Below are 16189 nucleotides of genomic sequence, written 5' to 3' on the forward strand. Positions count from 1 at the left end.
TGGCCCTGTTTACCTGAGCCTCAGGCAGCCCTGGGCAGCTGGGCAGCCACCATCCGAGGCTTGCCTGTGCCTCAGGCCTGCCCTGAGTGGCTGGGGGGCTGAAGGGACTGGGCACTGCCATCTTTGAGGGTGTGGCAGTCAATTAGCATATTCCCTCCTTATTGGCTGTGGGTGCCGTCATCTTTGTGAGGGTGTGAAGGTCAATTAGCATATTCCCTCTTTATTAGATAGGATTATCCATGAGAAAAAGCACATAACACAAATGTACAGTACAGTGAATAATTACAAAGCAAACATCCATGTAATCATCACCCAGGTCATGAAACAGAACATTGTCAACACTCTCTCCCCAATAGCCCCCTATCCCTCCCAAATTACAACCTCATTTAGAGGCAGCCAGCAGCTGGATTTTTAAAATAATAATCACTTCCTCCCTGGCCCATATGACTCGGTGGTTGAAGGTCAACCCATGAACCAAGAGGTCACTGGTTTGATTCCTGATCAGGGCATATGCCCAAGTTTTGGGCTCCATCCCCAGTAGGGGGCATGCAGGAGGCAGCCCATCAATATCATTGATATTTCTATCTCTCTCTCTCTCTAAAATCAATAAAAAATATTTAAAATAATCACTTCCTGACTTTTGTAGTTTTATCACCTATGAATAACATGGAATCTTAAATTAGGATTTTCTAATGTAAATCTTAAGACTGAAGACCAGGAAGGCAAGTCTATTTAATGTGGATCCTTCTCTTCTTTCATAAATCTTGTTAGGTCCTGGGGAGAAGTGGTGGATTTGTGGTCTTGAGCATTCAGCAGAGAACACACTTTTGTTTTTTTAATTGTTTAAAGTATTACATATGTCTCCTTTTTCCCCATCGACCCCTCCCAGGCCACTCCCACCCCCCCAGGACAAGCTCCCACTCCCCCAGTTTCTGTGTCCATTGGTTATGCTAATATGCATGCATACAAGTCCTTTGGTTGATCTCTTACACCCCTGCCCCCTCCCCTGCCTTCCTTCTGAGGTTTGATAGTCTGTTCAGTGTTTCTCTGTCTCTGGACCTATTTTTGTTCATCAGTTTATGTTGTGCATTATATTCCACAAGTGAGTGAGATCATGTGATATTTATCTTTCTCCAACTGGCTTATTTCTCTTAGCATAATGCTCTCCAGGTCCACCCATGCTGTTGCAAATGGTGAAAGTTCCTTCTTTTTTATAGCAGCATAATATTCCATTCTGTAGATGTACCACAGTTATATATATATATATATCCATACCCAGGGGGCAGTGTGCAGGAGGCAGCTGATCGATGTTTCTCTCTCATCGATGTTTCTAACTCTATCCCTCTCCCTTCCTCTCTGTAAAAAAATCAATAAAATATGTTTTAAAAATCTATATATATATATAAATATATATATTTATATAATATATATATATATTAATTGATTTTAGAGAGAAAGGGAGAGGGAGAGATAGAAACATCAATGATGAGAATCGTTGATTGGCTGCCTCCTGCACACCCCCTACTGGGGATCAAGCCTGGGCATGTGCCCTTGACCAGAATTGAACCGGGGACTCTTCAGTCCACAGGCTTACACTCTATCCACTGAGCCAAACTGGCTACGCCGTCACAGTTTTTTAATCCACTCATCTGCTGACGGGCACTTAGGCTGTTTCCAAATCTTAGCTATTGTAAATTGTGCTACTATGAACATAGGGGTGCATATGTCCTTTCTGATTGGTGTTTCTGATTTCTTGGGATATATTCCTAGAAGTGGGATGACTGGGTCGAATGGGAGTTCCATTTTTTTTAAAAAATATATTTTATTGATATTTCACAGAGAGGAAGGGAGAGGGATAGAGAGCTAGAAACATCGATGAGAGAGAAACATCGATCAGCTGCCTCCTGCACACCTCCCACTGGGGACGTGCCCACAACCAAGGTACATGCCCTTGACCGGAATCGAACCCGGGACCTTTCAGTCCGCAGGCCAACGCTCTATCCACTGAGCCAAACCGGTTTCGGCGGGAGTTCCATTTTTAACTTTTTTTTAAAAAAATATATTTTATTGATATTTTACAGAGAAGAAAGGAGAGGGATAGAGAGCCAGAAACATCGATGAGAGAGAAACATCGATCAGCTGCCTCCTGCACACGCCCCACCGGGGATGTGCCCGCAACCAAGGTATATGCCCTTGACCGGAATCGAACCCAGGACCCTTCAGTCCGCAGGCCGACACTCTATCCACTGAGCCAAACCGGTTTCGGCGGGAGTTCCATTTTTAACTTTTTGAGGAAACTCCATACTGTCTTCCACGGTGGCTGCACCATTCTGCATTCCCACCAGCAGTGCGCGTGGGTTCCTTTCTCTCCACATGCTCGCCAGCACTTGTCGTTTGTTGATTTATTGATGGAGAACACAGTTTTGAGGCTTCTTTCATTCAGCCTGTGTTGAAATGCTCACTATGTTTAAGGCACCTAAAGAGTATGGTGAGAGGCACAGAGATGTGTCCAAAACCTCGCCTGCCTCTGGGAGCTCGTAGTCAGGCAGAGACAGCACGGAGATACATGTCAGAACAGGGCGAGGGCCTGAAGAAGTCCCCAGATAAGTGCTATGGGTGTTTGGAAGAGGCAGAGATCACTTTTGGCAGCTGGAAGCAGAGCAGGCTTTGTGGAAGAGGTGCCATTAAGTTCATTCATGCATTATTTATCAAACGTTTTTGAAGGCCGGCAGTATGCCAGGAAATTAGGTCAAAGGATACAAAAATGAATAAGATCCTTGCCAGTTCACAGACTAATGGCTGTGTCAGCATAGATATAAATGATTCTAATATTGTATGCTAGAAATACCCAGTGTAATAGGAATGACTGTGGCCTGAGGTTTTCAGGGAGGGCTTCAGAGCTGAGAGCTAGGATAGTATTTTAAGGAGAGAGGAATAGGAGTTTGGCAGACAGAGAAGGGAACCACTGAATCTTCAGAGGTGCTGAGGTGGGAAAGAACACAGGTCAGTGTTGGCAAAAAGTAGAGTTCATAGTGGGACTTGACAGGTAGGATGGATGAGCAGAAAAGGTGTTCTAGGCAAAGGGATCAACCTGAGCAGGGGTTTAGCAGCAAGAGATTATGATACTGAATGCACAAAAGGATGTTGTGAGCATAAAGTATGTGATGGAAGATCTTATGTTTAATTTTGTGTCAAGTTGACTGGGCCATGAGATGCCCAAATATTTGCTCAAACATTATTCTGGGAGTGAGGGTGTTTGGGGATGAGATTAACATTTAGATTGGTAGACTATCAGGGGTGGGCAAACTTTTTGACTCGAGGGCCACAATGGGTTCTTAAACAGGACCGGAGGGCCAGAACAAAAGCATGGATGGAGTGTTTGTGTGAACTAATATAAATTCAAAGTAAAGGAGTGGAGGGGAGAGCAAGAGAACCCTCCGCTCTTTCGGCTCCGCGGGCCGGATAGAACAGCCGAACGGGCCGGATCAGGCCCGTGGGCCGTAGTTTGCCCACGGCTGGACTAAGTACTGCAGACTGCTCTCCCTAATGTGGTGGGACTCATCCAATCAGTAGAACAAAAGGCTGACCAACAGTTGAGTTAGGGAAAATTATTCCTGGCTTTGGAGTCAAGACCCATGGGTCTTTCATGGGTCTTGAGCCTGCTGGCCATTGGACTGCAATTAGATATCGCTCTTCTGGTTCTCAGGCCCTAGGACTTGGACTAGAACTACACCATTTGCTCTCCTGGGTCTCTGACTTGCCAACTCACCCTGCAGATCTTGGGACTTAATCCATCTCCATAGTTGTGTGAGTCAATTCCTTAATAAGTATAAAATAGGAGATATAGATAGATAGAAAGAAAGATACATGTAGGTGTAGGTGTTTGCTATGGGTTCTTTTCCTCTGGAGAACCCTGACTAATACAGAAGGGAAAAGCAAATAACTTTGGAAAGGCAAATTGGTCCCAGATCAAGAGAATGCAGAATGCCTAGCTCAGTGGTCGGCAAACTCATTAGTCAACAGAGCCAAATATCAACAGTACAACGATTGAAATTTCTTTTGAGAGCCGAAAACCGACTTCTGCGCATGGGCCACGAAGTTTCAATCGCACTGTACGTGTGCACCCACATGTGGTATTTTGTGGAAGAGCCACACTCAAGGGGCCAAAGAGCCGCATGTGGCTCGCGAGCCGCAGTTTGCCGACCACTGGCCTAGCTGAAGGACTTAGACTTTTACTTGGAAGACATAGGAGAAAACTCTAGGGGTTCCTGAATCTGGAAGTGACTTAATAAGAGCTGATATCTGGGAAGATGAAAGTTGTGCTGTATAAAATGAATTAAAAGAGATTCTCAAAGGAAACCTCTAGAAATTGGGTATTAATTTTGTGGGTACAGGATCTATAATGCAGGAAATGTTAGAAGCCCCTGGATGTACAAGGGTATAGGGACCCAAAGCAGATATAGGCACCACAGAACCTGGAGCAGGTGGGAACTGGGTGCTGATGGGACTTCCGAGAGCTGAAATTGAGCTCTCGGTGGGAATACGCACTAGAGGAGATAGAGATTTGGGAATCATCTACATAGAGGGCTGTGGCAAGTACCACACAGGGGCAGACATGGGGGGCAGAGTGACTCATGAAAAGTCTCACAGTTGAGAGAGAAACCTACTCAACCTGGCTCAGGAAGTATAAGGACTTTATTAGCTAACTAGAGGCCTGGTGCACGGATTCATACATGGGTGGGGTCCCTCAGCCTGGCTTGTGCCCTCTTGCAATCCAGGACCCCTCGGGAGATGTCAGACTGCTGGTTTTGGCCCGATCTCCTCAGGCCCAGCCTGGCCTGCAGGGATCAGGTCAAAACCGGCAGTTCGACATCCCCCAAGGAATGTAGCAGTGCTGAAGTGGCAGGCGGCCGGGCAGGAGCCTGTGCCACTCATCCTGGCCCTGCTGTGCCTGTTGCCGCCTGTAGCACTACCGTGGAGGCGGGAGAGGCTCCCGCTGCCGCAGCTGCGCTTACCAGCCATGATCCCGACTTGTGGCTGAGCAGCACTCCTGCTGTGGGAGCACACTGACCACCAGGGGGAAGCTGCTGCATTGAGCGTCTGCCCCCTGGTGGTCAGTGCACGTCATAGTGACTGGTTGACTGGTCGTTCAGGTCATTCCAGTTGTAATGGTCATTTAGGCTTTTATATATATAGACTAGAGGCCTGTTGCATGATATTCATGCAAGAATAGGCCTGCCTTCCCCTGGCTTCACTCCCAGCTGCCCGGGAGCCGGCACATCCCCGCTCCTGGCCCTCCCGGGAGCCCGCAAGTCCTCGCTTCTGACCAGAACACCGCTCCTGTAGCTCCCTCCGCCACCTCCCCTCCCCCTCATAGCAGGCATCCCGCCCCTCTCGGCTGCTCCGTGCCTGCATATGCAAATTAACCCACCATCTTTGTTGGGTTAATTTGCATACTCACTCTGATTGGCTGTTGGCATAGCAGAGGTACCGTCAATTTGCATGTTTGTCTATTATTAGGTAAGATGTGGCTGAAAGTTGAAACTAAACAGAATCCAAGGGCTCAAACAATGCCACTGGGATTTGGTGTCACTATCTCCATCTCTCAGCTCTGTTTCCCCTCTTGTCTTAGTCTCATCCTCAGGTGGTCTCCCTCTTTGCAGTGGGAAGATGACTGCCAGAAGTGGCTTGGTTACACATTGCCCTCAATGGATAGAGTCATTCAACTGGATAGTTCTGACCAAAGTCCCAGGATAGAATCTCATTGGCTTTCATTTGGTCATATACCCATTACTGAAATGCTGCAGTAAGAGCACTCTCTACAATGCTCTGATTGGGCCTGGCTGGTGTGGCTTAGCAGTTGAGCATTGACTCATTAAATAGGAGGTCAGAGCACATGCCTGGGTTTCCGGCTCAATCCCCAGTGGGCAACCAATGATGATTCTCTCTCATCACTGATGCTTCTATCTCTCCCTCTCCCTTCCTCTCTCTGAAATCAATAAAAACGTAAAACACACACACACACCCAAAATGCTCTGATTGGCCAAGTCTGGGTCACCAGTCTATTCCTACAACTGTAGGTAGAATAATCTCTAGAGCTACTTGGAGTGAGAATAGGGGAAGGGGTGCTTCCAGAAGAAGGAGGTGTTACCAGAAGAAGGAGGAATGGACACTGGGCTTGTAACCACAGGGGAAGCAGAGCTGGAGAACAATAGGCTACCCCTCCTGTTAATATGAGGAAACTATAGCCAGTGGGGGCAGTGGGAGGCTGGTGTTTTGATGGGCCAGCAGCAAGGGAAGGGGTAGACTGGGGTCAAGTAGTAATGCTACTGCCTTTTGGGGCTGTGAAAAGTTGAGGAAGGGGCCTTCTGATAAAAACCTGACAATATAATAGACACAGTGCTAAGTGAATCTTTGTCCTCAGAATAAAGGCAGGAAAAGCCAAGAAGTTGGGTGACACCCCATCAAGATATTGCTGCTGATGGAAAGGGCAGACATTGTCTGGGGACATTCATGGAATTGGGAGAAGGGAAGAAGGAAAGGTCACTGCCAATTGGCATTGTTGAGGGAGAAACAACCAGTTTTCTCTCAAGTTTAAGAAATGAAGCTGATGCATTTTTACGGTACTAAAATTTTTATAATAGCCCAAAACAACTTAGATTCCAACAGGAGATTGGGTGAATAGTATAATGCCCATGCATTAGAATACAGCCTTTACAAATAATGCTTTATTTGACACAAAAAGATGTTCACAATATAGTTTTGAGAGAGAAAAGCAGATTACAATCTGTTTTTGTGCAATAGATATATGTGTACCCACACACATATACATAAATAAATTACTGAGAAGGTATACACCAAAATATTAATAGTTGGTATTATTCAAGGCAGGGCCACAGCTGAAGCTTGTCTTTTGATTTCTCTATAATAAACCTGCTGGGTATTATGATAGAGTAGTGGTCAACTAGAGACAGCCTCCGGGGTTCAAGTCCCAGCTCTGCCACTGCCTGCCTTGGCGACCTTGGACAAGTCCTTTAACACTTCTGAGCCTCAGTTCATGTATCAATAAATGGAGGTACTAGCTCTTAACTTATAAAATGGTTGAGTGTTAAAGTAGCTACTATTCCATGCCTACAATAATCACTCAAAAATGTAGTTATTCCTGTGTAATTAAAAAAAGTCCGAACAACATAAACTGATGAACAAAAATAGAACCAGAGTCATAGAAGCATCGAACAGACTGTCCAACCTATGAGTGAAGGCGGGGGGTGAGGGAGTAAGAGATCAACCAAAGGATTTGTATGTATGCACATGAGCAAAACCAATGGACACAGACAGTAGGGGGGTGAGGGCATGTGCTGGGGGGTGGGGGCGGCCAGGGAGTGGTCAATGGGGGAAAAAGGAGACTTATGTAATACTTTGAACAATAAAGAATTTTAAAAAAGCTTAAAAAAAGTCCAAAAGAAAATATGACTTTTAAATTATATATATTTAAAATAGGTGTCTTTCTTGGCCAAATAGCTGTGGTAGTCAACAATAAATGAACTATTATTAAAATAAGCTGTTTTCCTCTAACACTGGGACACACTTGAGAAAAGACAGAGAAGGTTCCTATTCCCCTGAAGTTTCCACTCTAGCAGGAAAGACAGATAAACAGGTGCTGTGAGGCTAGGGTGATCAGGGAGGGCTGAGAGCCAACCTCAGGGCTTGTGAAGAGGAGCAGGCAAGAAAACAGTGAATGCAAGGCCTGGCAATGGGGAGGAAGTCTCTAAACCAAAAGAAGACGCTGTGGCTGGAGGGAGGGAGGCTGGGGTGTAGGCAGAGATGAGAAGGGCGGCTCAGCTCTCACAGCGGATCCACAGAATACAGGGCCATATCGCCTGCAGCGTGGTCTTCCGCAAGTCACTTTCCTCTGAGTAGTTTCCGTCTTCTCTGCAAACTAGGGAAGATAATACTGTACTTCACCAGAATGCAAGGATCTGAAGAAATGTTAGTGAAGGACTTTGCAAACGGCCGTTTACATATTATAAATAAAACCATCTCAGAAGGATGAGCGCTCAGCCGCAACCGAGAGAGCCGCGTCGTTTGGCGCGTGCGCGACAGGCAGCCTGAGCCTAGGCGGAGAGTGAATTCAGGTACTCGCTCGGCCTCGGTTTGCCTCCCGGTCCCGCCCACTTCCGCGGGTACCCAACCGTGCGTCGCCTGCGTGCTGACGTCAAGCGCGTGCCCCTGTCCGGCAGCCGAGGAGACCCCGCGCAGTGCTGCCAACGCCCCGGCGGAGAGGCTGAGGTGAGTGCGGGGCCCAAGGCTCCCCGCGGGAGCGGCTTCCCAACTGTCCCGTCCCTACTGTGCCGCCCCGGCATCTCCTTGTCCGCGGGGACACCCCGCTTCTGGGTTCCGGGGAAGCCTGGGAGCGCGGGTCGCGGGGTGGGGGTGGGGTTGCCTGGATCGCGCGGCGCCGTGCGGGAGAGCGCGGGTCTGGGTTCTGTCGGGGAACGGAGGGGAGAGGGTCCCGACGGGGAAGGTGTGGGGCGCCCGTTTCGCCCAGGGGAGTGCGGCCGGGATGCGGGGTGCCGGCCTGAGGGCGCGGGCGGTGCCGGGTTGTCACCGGGCAGCGGCGGAAGGAAGGGGTCACACCCATCCCGGCCGCCCGGGCTCCCCTCCCCCCGGCTGGCCCCGAGGGCGGGCGGCGGGCCGGGGCGCCGTCGTGGGTCTGGGCCTTGGAGCCGCCCGCGGGCGCCGGGCTGAGCGGGAGTGTCTGTGGCTCGGGCGGCCGGGCTAGCCCCAGCGCCCGAGCTTCAACTTCCTGCTTCGCCGGGCGCCGCCGCGGACATTTTGCGGCGGGCGGGGGGAGGGGAGCGGAGTTGCTGGCGCGGCGGGGAAGTGGCGGTCCCGGAGAGGGTGGCTTGCTGGTTCCCCCCCCCGGGCTTTGCCTGCGACTGGCTTCTCTCCGCAGCCTCGCTTCCGACGCTTGGTCCGGGCGGGGTGGGTCTGATCCCCGTTTCTCCAGTCTCTCTATTTCTGCTTTAGGTTAAGTTCCTAATGCCATTTCCGTTTGCTTCTCCAACTCTGTCTCTCTGCCTGTTCAGCTGAGCTTCCCTTTCTGGGAGTTACCTAACCATCTCTCGAAACTGTCGTTCTGCCACTTTCTTAATTCCTCTTACTAGGGGGAAATTTTCTTTGTTCGTTTGCTTTTTTTCCCCCTCTTTAAGTCCAAGAGAAATGCAGTGTGGAAGATTACGTCATCGCAATATAAGGGGTGAGAGTTTTAACTCCTGCAAGTCAGGGATTCACCCAATTAAGACAGCATTTTGCAGCCTTAGTTGGATATCCTGCCTGCTTCTCAGTGCATCGTATTCAGAGATCTTTTCAAATCCCGGTCGTCTCAAATGCACCCAAAAGCCAGGAAGGTTTAAAATCTCAAGATTAGTTTGTGCCACGGAATAAAGCGTAAGACAACACCATGCACAGCCACTTACGAAGGCCATACCTTTAAAGATCCCTTTGTACTCAGTGAAGTGAATTTATTTGTAGAAGCATTTTTCCAGAAAGACTTTCCTAGACTGTTTAACGTCTCCTGTATGACTTACTGATGCAGAGTGGTTACCTAAGTCGACTAACCTGTGCTTTTTGTGACAAGGGAAAAGAGAATCAGTTCATCTCACCCCTAATCTTTGCTTGCTACACTTATAATTTTGTAATTAAAAACGAGTTTTGGATTTTTAAGAAAACTTGAGTAACATTTTCAGACTTTTTGGATCACAGTATTTGTTCCCCAGAATGTTAGGTACAACCTTCATGGACTACAGGGTACAGTAGCACAGAAAAAAAATGTTAGCATTGTAAAGCAAATGAGATCCAATTGTGTAATGCATTGTAAAAGTAGTTCTTGTTGGAACAAGTACTTTCCTATTGTTTCTCATTTGTTGTATAGAGAGAATAAATTGCTTGTTAGGAAACATAAAAGAAGTGTAGGTTTAAATCGGCTTTCTGTAGTGGATAGGTGTTGTAGATTGGATAGGTGTGGAGCTTGGATCTTCTGAAATATGTTTGCCATAATTTATCATGTTTTAAGAATATAAAAATGGAACACTTAACTGCTGTCTTGTTTCTTGAATGTTCTATATTTAAGACGTTTAAATGTACATATATCAACTTGTATCTTTCCTCTTAAAATATATATAGCAGAATAGTTTGAGTTTACAGTGTTTACACTGAAGCAGTGAGATTGGTAATTAACTGAGTATTAAAAATGAGCTATTTTCTAGTAATTACTTCAGGACCTAAGAAGTATCACATCCTCTTAAAATGTTTTCACATAATAATGAACAGTTGTACTCAGTTCAAATTATTTTTTCGGGAATCTAAGACAGTTGTTATAGCTAGGGTATTCTGGAGTCTTAAATAAAATATCAGGAAGAGCCCTGGCCAGTGTGTTCATTGGTTAGAGCGTTGGCGAACCAAAGAGTTGGGGGTTTGTTTTCTGGCCAAGGGCACATACCTGGGTTGTAGGTTTGATCCCTGGCCCCGAGGGTGCATGTGGTTGGCAAGCAGTGGATGTGTCTCACATTGATATTTCTCTCTCTCCTCTCTTTCTTCCCCTCGCTCTCTCCCTGTCCCCCTCCTTCCCCTTCTTCCCTCCCCTTCCACTCTTAAAAAAAAATCTGATTCTTAAAGCCCACTGAGTCCAAATCTTGACTGTCTGGTAACTTAAGATTTTTTTTTTTTAAATATTTTATTGATATTTTACAGAGAGGAAGGGAGAGGGATAGAGAGCTAGAAACATCGATGAGAGAGAAACATCGATCAGCTGCCTCCTGCACACCTCCCACTGGGGATGTGCCCGCAACCAAGGTACATGCCCTTGACCGGAATCGAACCTGGGACCCTTACAGTCCTCAGGCCAATGCTCTATCCACTGAGCCAAACCGGTTTCGGCAAGATTTGTTTTTTATTTGGATAATTTTTCCACTTAAAATTTTATGGATTACTAGAAAAGCATTTCTAGTTCTTTTTAAAATGGTTACTCCAATAAAATGTATTAATCCAGGAGCTGTCACATTTGGAAAACTTTTTTTTTTTTTAAAAAAAATATATTTTATTGATTTTTTACAGAGAGGAAGGGTGAGGGATAGAGAGTTAGAAACATCGACGAGAGAGAGACATCGATCAGCTGCCTCCTGCACACCCCCTACTGGGGATGTGCCCGCAACCAAAGGTACATGCCCTTGACCGGAATCGAACCTGGGACCTTTCAGTCCTCAGGCCGATGCTCTATCCACTGAACCAAACCGGTTTCGGCACATTTGGAAAACTTTGAGGTACAATTTACTGTGCCTATTTGGGAGTAGTATTTATAGGTATTCTTGGAAATAAAGGTCAGATTGTACTTTTAATTTGTAGATACATTTTACATGCATTTATTTATTGTCTTAGGGTCTTTTTCAAGAGGATAAGAAACAATGAGCATTTCAGGCTACAGGGCCTCTGCAGCAGGAGGAGTCCTTAATATTTTGTGAACTTATTTCCCATAAATGGATCTATATAGCCCACTATATCAAAGAGCTTTATTCTAGGCTTTCAATATTTAATATTCTTTTCCAAATCTATTAGTTTCCCCCATTAGAATATAGGTTCTATGAGGGCAGGGCTTTGACTTCCCTGGTCACCCCTGTATCCCTAGAAATGTTAACAGATGAATGAATTTGATGATGTTTGAGGGTTAACCTTTTCTTTCTGCATACTTTAAAAAAATACATTTTTAATGATTTCAGAGAGGAAGGGAGAGGGAGAGATAGAAACATCAATTATGAGAGAGAATCATGGATTGGTTGCCTCCTCCACACCCTTACTGGTGATGGAGCCTGCAACCCCAGCATGTGGCATGTGCCCTTGACCAGAATCGAACCCGGGGCCTTTCAGTCTGTTTCATTCCTTTCTCTCTCTTTTTTAAAGTTGATTTGAAATATTCTCTATTTCTTTGCCATTAGCAGCTTATTTTTACCACTTCTCCTCTACTCAACAGTATCAAGTTCCTGGTCATGTTATGCTTTGTCCCTTACTAGTTTCTACTTTTAGTTACTTATCTCTTCAGTCCAAAATATTTTTGGTAAAGCAATTTTCATTACTTGCCATTTCAGCTATATCTGCCACTGCTGCTGTTAAAATCTCTGGATGTCAAAACTCTTCTTCACTAGTTGCCCCTGGAACATGGGTCTCAAACTACTTATTTCATGAAGTGAAACCAGGTGTTTTGCCACCAAATGGTATTTCATTAAAAAAATTGTTTAGCAAAGATTTTTTTTTTTCAAATATTTAGCTATTCTGAAGTCCAGAACAGTTTCTAATATAGCAAAAACTTTTATATGGTTAAGTCATTCACCAAGCATTGGTGGTCTGTCACCTGAAGAGAACCTTGTTGCTCCCTCTGCTTTAACGGTACACTGTAACACATCGTTTTCTCCAAAAGTAAGCCATTATGATTTGCCATTTTAATTCTGCTGCTGTGTGTTCAGAAAAATGCTGCTAGTACAGCAATTAAAAGTGTAGTCTGAAACTGACTGCCTGGTTTAAAATCCTGGTCCTGCTATTTATTAGTTATGTGCAACCTAAGTAATGTCTTTGTGACTCAGGTTTACCTTCTGTATAATAAGACTAGCAATGGTCCCTGCCTCACAGTGTTACGAGAATCAAATCAGTTAATCTGTGGCAAGTACTTAAGACAATTCACTGGCGCATAGTAAGTGCTGTGTAGGTGTTTGCTCTTGTTATTTTTTTATTTATTTATTTTTTTTGCTCTTGTTATTATTACAACTTCTCTTAGGCTGCCACTTTTAAGCAGCTATCTGCCTTTTCCCTAAACATTCATACTTTAATAACCATCTCTTCCCCAGATTAATTTAATGAAACCATTATTATTATAAAATTATTAAATGAAATGGAAATTGTTGCCTGTTTTAAATTTTTGTCCATTTTCTCAATCATCATCATAGAAGCAGAGTTGTAAGGTTCCAGGTATGCCTTGTGTGGTCTATGGACCAGCAGCATAGGGATCATTTTGGAGCTCATTAGAAATCTCAGGCTCCATCACAGTCCTGCTGAAGTGGAATCTGCATTTAACATGACCCCCCACATGATTTTTATGCATGTTAAAGTTTGAAGCACCTCTTCAGAAACAGTGTTGAGTATTTTATTCTTAGTTTCTCCCCTACTTAGTTAAATGTAATCTTTTAGGCAGTGTACCAGAATTTATTGCAAAGATCATATCTTAAAGTAAATGTGAAACCTATTTGGTTTTTAAAGGAATTATAGTTTCTTACCTATAGTAGAATCATCTCATCCTGTACTCATTCATTATCAGGAACAAATGTTTAGTTATTAAAATGCCATTGCCCACTTAACTAATAACTAGATAATCTTAAATTCTAGTTTAGTATATCAGTTAACACATTTGAATTCAAATGACATTTTATTGGAAACTAATTTTTATGAAGAGGATCATTCATGGTTATGAAAACATGGTAAATACAAAATTGGCATTTAGCTGGTCAAATGTAAAAAGTTTTCTGCTTTTTTAAAAAAAAAAATATATTGATGTTTTTACAGAGAGGAGGGGAGAGGGATAGAGAGTTAGAAACACTGATCAGCTGCCTCCTGCACACTCCCTTCTGGGGATGTGCCCGCAACCAAGGTACATGCCCTTGATTGGAATCGAACCCGGGACCCTTCAGTCTGCAGGCTGAAGCTCTATCCACTGAGTCAAACTGGTCAGGGCTGCTTTTTTAAAAAATATTTTAAATATATATTTTTATTGATTTCAGAGAGAAAGGGAGAAGGGAGAGAAACATCAATGATGAGAAGGAATCACTGATCAGCTGCCTTCTGCACTCCCCCTACTGGGGATTGAGCCTGCAACTCGGGCATGTGTCCTGACTGAGAATTGAACCACCACCTCCTGGTTCATAGGTCAATGCTCAACCACTGAGCCACTCCGGCTGGGCATGCTTTCTTTAAAATAAACCATATCTCCAGTCTTAAGGGAAGATGTTAGTAACAAAAATCTAGTCAGTCTTAGCTGCCATATTGAAAAATTATTGATATTTTTTAAGGACTAAATTAAAATTTTTTTCTAATAACTTTTCCCTTTTTCTTTTTCTTAAAGTATTTGGTGTAGGAGAAATTCACTAGTGCTATCTCTTTGCAGTGTACACTCTAGAGTAGTGCTTCCTAACTCTTTTGAAATCAAGGCAGACATAGAAAATGTCACACTGTAGTAAATGGATGAGGCTGCTCTTGGCTGACTGGAGTTGCTGAAGACCCCCGGAGAGCTGTAGGATCAATGTCTCAGTCACACCTGTGTCCATTCTCCGTGTCCCAAGTGGCAATATGAAACCATCTAGTGTTGGAAGTTAAACCACAGCCATCCTTTTCAGCTAAATAGATTATCACTGTTTGCTACTCCTTGTGGAAACAAGAGATTGAGGACAGATCAAATGAGCCAATGAAACAAGGGAGAGATGAAGGAATAAAAGAATACTGTGTTAAGGAGTGTAAGAAGAGGATACATTTTGTAGAGGAAAGCGTAAGCAAGATTTCAGATACCATTTGCTTTGTTGGTTGGTGGTTTAAGAATATTTGTAACTTTTTTTGGTTTATTTTTAAATCTGTTTAAAAGTAGATGAAGAGGAGTCGGAAGTAAAGAATAAAGTTTCTTAACAAAGCATCTGTGGTTTCAGGATTTTTCATTATAATACACCTTTGTTTTACCAGCTGAGCACTATTTGAGAGGAGGTCAGTTTTGGAATCTTCCGAAGTGGAATTTTAACTATATATCACACTACTTTCCTAGAAAAACCATATTTTTATTGTGGAGTTTGAGATTAAAATTAAGATTTTAAAATAAATTATTAGATTTTATTTATTTTTTAAATATATCTTTATTGATTCCAGAGAGAAAGGGAGAGGGAGAGAGAGAGAGATAAAAACATCAGTATGAGAAGGAATCATCGATTGACCGCCTCCTGCGTGCCTGCCACTGGGGATCAAGCCCGCAACCTGGGCATGTGCCCTTGACTGGAATCGAATCCACGACCCTTCAGTCCGTAGGCCGTTGCTCTATCCACTGAGCCAAATTGGCCAGGGCAATAAATTATTAGATTTTAAAATGTAAATTTTTTTGATAGCAACTTTTTTATTGGCTAAAAAAACCTAAGCATATGTACAAATTAGGTACACATTCAGATGCTTCTTTTGAAAGAATGGTTTAGTCTTTTTAAACTCAGTTTAAAAAAATAAAAACTGCAATTTTTCAACACTGTTTTGAAAACTTAAAAGTGCACCAGTATATTTAGCTTCTTTATCTACAAAACTAGTGGCCTGGTGCACGAATTCATGCACATTGAAAGGAAATTAATTAGAAGAAATATTTTAATACTGCTATTCGCCCTTTATAATAGAAGTGTCAACCAAATTCACGATTGACAATGACAGATCGAAACACACGTGTGCCATTGGCGCCAGTGAGAGCTTTATATGTATCTCGCATGCACGAGTCAACTTAGCCTTTTACCAGTATATATATATAGAATAAATTTGCTTAGTTAGACCTGTTTTCTGATTTAGCTACACTTTTTCCAGCCCAGTGAAGCACCCCAACTTTCAGGTAATTGTCAGCAACACAGCAGTAAATAACATGAAGCAGATTATTATTGTAGATCATGCAAGGAGAACAAAGGGTAAAATATTTAACTGCAGCAGTGCCAGGGGTCCTCAAACTACGGCCCGCAGGCCACATGCGGCCCACTGAGGACATGTATCCAGCCCGCCGGGTGCCGCTGCTTGTCCTACTTAGCAGCCGACTCGTCCTGGGCCTGCAGTGCGCATAGGAATTTGTTCATAGTTTTTTTTTTTAAACTATAGTCTGGCCCTCCAACGGTCTGAGGGACAGTGAACTGGCCCCCTGTTTAAAAAGTTTGAGGACCCCTGTGTGAGAAAACCTGAAGTTGTTTTCAAGGTCTACCATTTCTTTTCAGTCGGGTCAAGTTTCTAAGCTTTCTAAATCTCCGTTTTCCGGCTAATGAAAAGAAAATAGGATTCCATCTAGTCTTCTATCAACCTACTCCAGGAGTTATGTGAGGGTCAAATGAGATGAGGCACAGGAAAATGCTTTACAGACATTTGATTAAAGTGT

At 44.1% G+C, this 16189-nt stretch overlaps 1 protein-coding gene across 2 annotated transcripts in view; it reads left to right on the forward strand.

Moving 5' to 3' along the window:
* The first annotated feature begins 8227 nt into the window (after window positions 1-8227).
* CDC42 (cell division cycle 42) overlaps window positions 8228-16189 on the forward strand; it is a 40878-nt gene continuing 32916 nt past the window's right edge. For both annotated transcript variants that reach the window (XM_080655671.1, XM_080655672.1), the window contains exon 1: window positions 8228-8289. The gene's annotated coding sequence lies outside the window, so the exon portion shown is untranslated. The remainder of the gene's footprint in view (window positions 8290-16189) is intronic.

Source organism: Plecotus auritus (assembly GCF_963455305.1).
Source record: "Plecotus auritus genome assembly, chromosome: 2".
Taxonomy (NCBI): Eukaryota; Metazoa; Chordata; class Mammalia; order Chiroptera; family Vespertilionidae; genus Plecotus; species Plecotus auritus.